The sequence below is a fragment of the Nothobranchius furzeri genome, chromosome 14, assembly GCF_043380555.1.
Source record: "Nothobranchius furzeri strain GRZ-AD chromosome 14, NfurGRZ-RIMD1, whole genome shotgun sequence".
Lineage (NCBI taxonomy): Eukaryota > Metazoa > Chordata > Actinopteri > Cyprinodontiformes > Nothobranchiidae > Nothobranchius > Nothobranchius furzeri.
In genome coordinates, this window is record NC_091754.1 from 17957548 (window position 1) to 17965284 (window position 7737).

At 40.5% G+C, this 7737-nt stretch overlaps 1 long non-coding RNA gene across 1 annotated transcript; it reads left to right on the plus strand.

The window, feature by feature from the left end:
* Positions 1 to 4165: 4165 nt before the first annotated feature.
* Positions 4166 to 6581, plus strand: LOC139062707 (uncharacterized). Its single transcript, XR_011516277.1, has 3 exons — positions 4166 to 4426; positions 4512 to 4574; positions 5074 to 6581. It is a non-coding gene; the product is annotated as an uncharacterized lncRNA (long non-coding RNA).
* Positions 6582 to 7737: the final 1156 nt, after the last annotated feature.

A 7737-nucleotide genomic window follows, 5' to 3' on the forward strand; every position in this document is an offset into this window, starting at 1 on the left:
TTGGGTTTTAATGAGGCAAAAAAAAAAAAGAAGAAAAAGGAAGAGGAGATAGCCAGTAACTTTAAAAAGTTGAAATCATTTTGCATGAACGCAAATAAAAACAGACCACATACTTATAACCAATAAACTGGTTGGACTTTAAACACAGACAAGAAAAAATAAATGCATAAAGGATTTAAAGAGGTCCTAGAATATACAAGCAAGTTGGGTGTAGCATACCAAACAGTCTGTGCCTTTTGTTGTTGTAAAGGTTCATTCTGAGAAAAGCTGGTTTTAACATGTGTAAGCTTAGATATGCGTCCTTAAATTAGCATGTGCCAATAACCCACTTGGCAATTTATAAACATTGATGGAGAATGCTAACCACAGAAAAACGCTAGCCTTAGCTAAAGCTAATGCTAACTGTAAACAAGCTTTCCCAAGAATCTCTTAAAAATCCCTGTTATCCATTCTAAAAAATTTAATAAAATAAGATTTCATTAAAGAGCATATAAGTTTTAATATTTGAAGTAAACTAAAAAAAAAACAGTCAAATAAATAAGACTTCATTGATTAGTAATAGAAACGGTTAGTTAAAAAGAATTCCCGTTGAAATGTAATATCACTATATCTCCCATAATCCCTAGGGAGAATCTGACCAAATACAGAGGTCAAATAGTCCCGGGTTATCACGTCCCGTTCACTTCCGGCAGCACGTTCTATTAGTAAAAAGAACAGCATGGAAATCTCTAGAACTGTAAACTCTTAATCCTTCACCATCCACGGGAGCTACGTTATTGGCACTCAGTCGGTGCTGTTGCCAGCTGAATCATAGAGGAATCACACCTTTGACTCAACGGTCAGGTATTTTTTTGGATCCAGATCTTTGTTGGTGAGGAACTGTGAGTGTGCTCAGCTGAGCATTCCAGCTGGATCCTCATCAGATGCAGACAACTTGAACCTCTGCGAGCTTTGTGGCGAGCCAGTCGCACAGCTAGCCCAAGCTCTTGCTAATGCAGGGCTACCAACTTTGACACACTGAGCATGAGACACACGCATTACTAACCCCTCTAACGGACAACGAAGGGACACCACAAGCCCCCCCCCACTTGTTTGTTGCCATAAGTTATTCACAAGATTTTTTTTATTATATTTTGTAAAGTTTGTATTTGCATAATTAGAAAACCTAGCCCTCAAACCAGCAGCCTGAGACAAATTCTGAATTGTTCTGACCAACAACAAATTAAAATCAGTGATGGAGAATTAAGATCAATTATGAGATTGGTGACTGTCTCCCCCTCTCATCTGTTAAAATGGGGGGTGCCATAAGGTTCTGTCCTTGGGCCCCTCCCCTTTTACTTTTTTGATAGGTACGGTATCAGTTACCATATCTACACATGCGATTGCCAGATCTATTTAATATGAATAGACCAAACATGGATATACAAATTTGTGATTGTCTCTCAGATGTGAAAGGGCGGTTGGTTGCAAACAGCATCAAGCTAAATGAGTCAAAGACTGAGTCTATTCTTTTTGATTCCCAAAATCTCCCTTGCTCCTGGTTTGTTCAAAACCTTCCGAACCTTGGTCTCAGTGTGTCACCAGCTGTGGGGTAAAGTTGGATGCTGGCTTGTCAATGGTCCCTCAGATTAATGCAATTGTTAAATAATGTAATCACGCCATTTAACACGCCTGAAACCTATTCTGAGGGAGTCTCATAAGGAATCTGTTATACATGCCTCTATTACCTGGATGGTGCAAATTCAATTCTCATTGGCACTCCTGTTTCTGCCCTGAATTGGCTGCAGATTGTACAGAACGCTGTAGCGAGGGTCCTGACGAACACAAATAGACGCAGTCGAATCAATCCGCTTCTAGCACATCTCCATTGGCTTTCTGTAGCTTTTAGAGTGAGATTTAAAGGTGCATTATGTAGAAATAAAGTAAAAGTTACATCCAGTGATAAAATTTGGTTACTGTGACTACTTTAAACAACTCTGGAGCTTTTTGCTAGCCGTCTCAAATTGCAATTGTCGATGTTGCAGCATTAGCTCGCAGGAGACTCGGCAACACCACACTCACTGATGGTAAACAATGATGTATCCTTCTTCTTGTTTGGAAAAGAGAAAACTGACAATCCCCACAGCCAGCTGGATATGAGATATGTTTCAGTATAACCTTCCTTCCAAAATGACTTAAATATTAGACTCTTGGTATTTTCCCACTGTAAAACTCTCATATTCTTACATACTGCACCTTTAAGGCACTGCATTTTTTTTGCTTAAGGCTTTGAACCGTCTTGCACCCTCCTATTTTCGGACCAGCTCACTCCATATGTATCCGTGCGCTCATTGAGGTTGCCTGATCTCTTGTTACTTTGTACACCGAACATGAATTATAAAGCTGGGGGGAGGGGGCTTTTGTGCATGCTGCCCAAGTGCTGTGAGATGTACTTCCCCTCTCAGTTAGATAGGCATCATCCATTGCAATTTTTAAATCGCAACTAAAGACTCACTTTTATGACTGCATTTTGCCAGTGACTCTCCTTTGTGTTCTGTTTATGGTTGTATTAACTCACTGTTTTAATGTGTTTTGAAATGTTCTTTTACTATCTATTATGATGATGTCACGTGCAGCACTTTGGTCAGCTCTCATGCTGTTTTTATATGTGCTATAGAAATAAAATGGTATGGTACGGTAAGGTATGACTGCGGCCATAGGCGGAGATCCCAGGGGGGACGGGGGGGACGCGTCCCCCCCTCACACACAGTTGTCCCCCCCACAAAAGTTATTGTAAGCACATAAATGCTGTCAGTAAACCTATATTGTCTTCTAAAACCACAACGTAAAAGTTAGTCTGCAAATACAAAACAATGTGTTTTTAATTGTTGAGAAATTATAGTCCACCCCCCCACCCCCACCACCCCACCCCCAATTCCTCAAGTTGGTACGGTCGGTCCACACGCTGTTTCCAACGGGCGGGGCTGCCGGCTCTGCCCCGCTCACAGCTTCACAGCAGCCCACAGGCTCACAGGAGGCGGGAATCAAAAAGCCAGCGGGTTCCAGCAGTAAGTCATTTATCACACGCTTGTTCTACAAACTTAAATATGTTTGTCAGATGTAGTCATAAATGTCAAACATAGACACCGATTATCTTTAGATTTTGATCACCGGTCGGAGATCCCTTTATGACAGACCACCACCACCACAGTAAAAAAAAGTTGTCACTTCGTGTTCTCTGGTCATTCCAGGATTATTCCACTATTATTATTCCATTCACCAAGGTGATCAAAAGTTCCTTTTTCCGGACACGTACGCTTTCACGGTCTGCCCCTGGAATCTGCGGAGCATTTATAGATCGATGAAAATGTTCGCGTTTCATCCTATTTAGCAGATGAGTATGGTAGAATCAAAACTAACTGGTCCGATGTATGGAAAACCACAGCGTTTAACCGCTCTTATCACGTCTTCCCCAGGCTCTGCAGTTGTTCAAAATATGTCAAAGTGCACCGTGCAGCTTAGGGATGAACTGGTTGCAGCAAATGTGTGGTGGAGGCACGTTGCTCAAAGCTCTCAGTGTAAAACATAGAGCCAAAGATCCCGTTGGCCACACAGACCCAAAAACACTATGAAAACTGAGAAAAGTGAGAGATTGATTAAACTGAAAGATAAACTATAGAGTATGTATATGTTTAGTGTATTTGTAAAGTAAATGTTTTTAATTTTTATTATTAAAATGAAACAAATATTTCAAGAATATATTTTTTAGATTTTGTGTATCTTTTCGTTCAGCAGGACTTAGATAAAGTTATTAAATATTACAGAGTTATTCTCTAATAGCCTACAAACATTTCTATGATTTATTGAAGAGATTTCAGTCATTTTGATACTTGACTTGTGAAAGCTGATTTGAAGTTTGTTATTTTTTCAAGCCATATTTAGAAGGAAAATTTCAAATATATTAAAATCAATGTGGAACTATTTGGATTTTAGTAGCTTTCATGTTTTTTGATTTAATAAAATTTTAATTTGACATTTTATGTTCTCTCTCTTTGTTGTGAAAAAGTTAGATATGTTTTAGTACTTAAAATTAATGCTTTGCATCCGTCCACACGTGTAGCTGTTGGTCAGCTAGTAGCCATGTCATTTCAGGACATGTTGCTTCAACTATTAACGATCTACTTTTAAATCTTTATTCTGAATCGCTTATTCCGTTTTAGGCCACAGTCTTGTTATTGAAATGAAAACAAAAAGAAAGGATGCTTATGGAGATGTACAAAATTGGCAAGATATTATTGTTGATCAATATCCTCTAGCTCTGTTCTAATGACAATATCCCATGTGTGTGTGTGTTGCTGTCCAACTGTCAGCAGACCAGGTCAGTTGAAATGGCAGAGAAACGAAAAACGGCAGACATCAGGTCGTTTTTAATGCTCCAGAACGTCAAGTAAGTAGAAACTTGCATTTTGATAAAGACATCTATAAGAAAGAAATGAAATGACTATGAAATTGTTTCTAAATGGTTTCATTAGGCAAAGTCCAGTCACTTGAGCACAGGCAGCCAGAGCCTGTCAGACACAGGCACAGAGTCACAGGTCAGTCTCTTATAAGGACATACAGTGTTGTATGTAGAGAGCATTTTTTTTCATGTCCCCCCAAAAATTACTCTCTGAAGTTTTACTGTTTATTGTCCCCCCAAAATTGAAATGGGATTTCTGTCCTTGACTACAGCCTTTGTTAAAACATGTTACAGCTTGTGTAGCTGGAGGAGTTTGTTTGTAATTATTGTTCTTGCATTTGTTTTTTGCTTGGACACCTTCCTGCCCTACCCTTCCATCCTTTTAACCAATTGCCGAATGTATTTTGCCAAACACATTTTTTTTAAATAACATCTAAGGCAGCTGAAGAAAAGAGTTTGCTTAGTCTATTTTTTCCCCCAAAATATATGTGAGACATTTTATAATTGATTACGGTCCAGGAAACTTTTAAATGTGCCAACACGTGAACGGAAGAGAATTCCCAGCAGGTATGCTAATATCTCTCTCTGTTTGCTTCTTATCTGTTTTCCTGTATTTTGCGTTCCACTTGCTGCAGATGTCTTGGATGTTGCAGATATCAACAGAAAAACTGACATTATTACGGATAAGGAAAGCGCCTCACCCACCAACCTGCCTCTCACTGTGATTCCTGCAGAGTGCTTGTTTGCATCCTGTCTCACCTCCTGGGGGCTCCACTCGGGAGTCACAGTGGGGGATTTTCAACAGAAAGCGTCTTACACAAAAGGATCTCCTGCTCTCTAAAGCAAATGGAAACAGAAATCTCTCTTGTGTTTCAGGACAATTTAAAGTAAAACACAGAAACGGCAGAAAACAAGTGGCCATATAGATGGATAGCAAACATGTTTCAGTTGTTGTTCCACTGGCTCCATATGAGTCTTTTTCAGGTACTTTTTTGCACAAATTGTCTTGAAGCTGGAAAAATCTTGAAATCAGATTTAGGGCTGGGCGATATGGAGCTAAACTTATATCTCAATATCTTTTTTGCCAAATTCTGATATACAATATATATCTTGATATTTTTCCTCCTGTAAAATATTTACAAGTTAACTCACTTCAAGCTGTCTTGAGAAATTATATACATGAATCAGTAGATTAAATGCATAAAAATGTATTGATTATTGTCAAACTTTAACCTTAGTGCCTATTCTCTACCAGTCTGAGCTTTAGAAACACTGGTACTGCTGTCTGCTAACACACACACACACACACACACACACACACACACACACACACACACACACACACACACACACACACACACACACACACACACACACACAAAGTTCAGAGCTAGAGGTGTATCAAATGTCCCACCGGCATTTTTTAATTATATATTTATAATTAATGTAAAATAATTGAAATTTCATCTACTGAAGATCACATGGGTCATGCACCGTGGAGTTATTAGTTATTAGGGCAAACATGGCTGGAATCTTTGGCTCATATCAGCGATTATACAGTAATGAATCAGAGTCTCTGGTTGCACTTTTATGAGTGTTATTTTCAGGCCACTGTCTCCGTAACCCACGCCTTACAAACTCTTAACTTTTTCAACAGAATCGCTTGTAATGGAGTACTAGCATAGAAAACCAGAGCGAGGGAAATCGGAACCAGAACAACTTTTCTCACCAGTTGAGCTCGCCTTCAAAACAAAACGTTAACCCTATAGTTTCCTATTCAAACCCTTACAATATGTTTGAGGTAATTTGGCCACTCCAGCTACATGTTTCCTGATTACACAGGGGATGGAGGGGTTTGGCTTGTCTCTTCGCTCAAGCAGGATGGAAAAACAGAACTTCGTTGGCGTTGAACGTCCCCAAATAATTAAAAACCATGCTGCCAAATGCAAAGTTTAGAACAGCACATTTACCCAGATTGTGCATACTTGTGAGAATACACGTAATAACTGCTTAGAGACAGAGCAACGTGTCGCTAGCATAACGGATAATCACCAGCATAGCAGTTTGACCAGCTATATTGATATGAAGATATAAAGTCACCTTGTATCTTGTTTACAAATTATATTGATATTTTAAAAATATATCACCCAGCCCTATTGAGATGCATACACCTGTCCAAACAAGTAAACAAACTTGAGTTGAAAAGAAAAGTTCTTACACTGGGCAAGATGTTTTGTCTAGTTTCTTCGATTTGACCTAACAGTTGTTCAACCTCCAAATTCACTGTATTTGTTTAAACTTTAAATAAAGTTCCTCGAAGCAACACTATAGAGTTTTTTACACTTTATTGCTTTCAAATTGGTTTCAGCAATTCTTGAGGCAGAAACCTAAAGAGATGTACGAACATTAGGGATGTTTGATATTGGCTTTTTAATTAATATCCGATATTGTCTAACTCTTAATTTCCAATTTTTGTTTAGGGAATGTTTGGGCATGTGTTCAAGTAACTTAGTTGATCGAATGTAAGCAGCAGGAACGTACACATGCTAAGCGAGGCTAATTAGTAAGCGCAACGCTAAGACGTGTGCATTAGTCAGTAACTGTTTTTTCTGTTTCTGTATATTGTAGTTATGGTGATAAAACATTTAGAAAGATCTTCGTCGTCGTCGTCTTCCTCCGCTTATCCGGGTCCGGGTCGCGGGGGCAGCATCCCAACTAGGGAGCTCCAGACCATCCTTTCGGCGGCCTTCTCCACGAGCTCCTCCGGAGATGTAACCTCTCCAACGTATCCTGGGTCAACCCGGGGGCCTCCTGCCGGCAGGACATGCCCGAAACACCTCCCCGGGGAGGCATCCAGGAGGCATTCTGACCAGATGCCCAAACCACCTCAACTGGCTCCTTTCGATCCGGAGGAGCAGCGGTTCTACTCCGAGTCCCTCCTGAATGTCCGAGCTCCTCACCCTATCTCTAAGGCTGAGCCCGGCCACCCTACGGATGAAACTCATTTCGGCCGCTTGTATCCGCGATCTCGTTCTTTCGGTCGTTACCCAAAGCTCATGACCATAGGTGAGGACTGGGACGTAGATTGACGGTAAATTGAGAGCCTGGCTTTCTGGCTCAGCTCCCTCTTCACCACGACAGATCGGCTCAGCGTCCGCATCACTGCAGATGCTGAACCAATCCGCCTGTCGATCTCCCGATCCCTCCTACCCTCACTCGTGAACAAGACCCCGAGATACTTAAACTCCTCCACTTGAGGTAGGACCTCTCCCCCGACCCGGAGTTCGCAAGCCACCCTT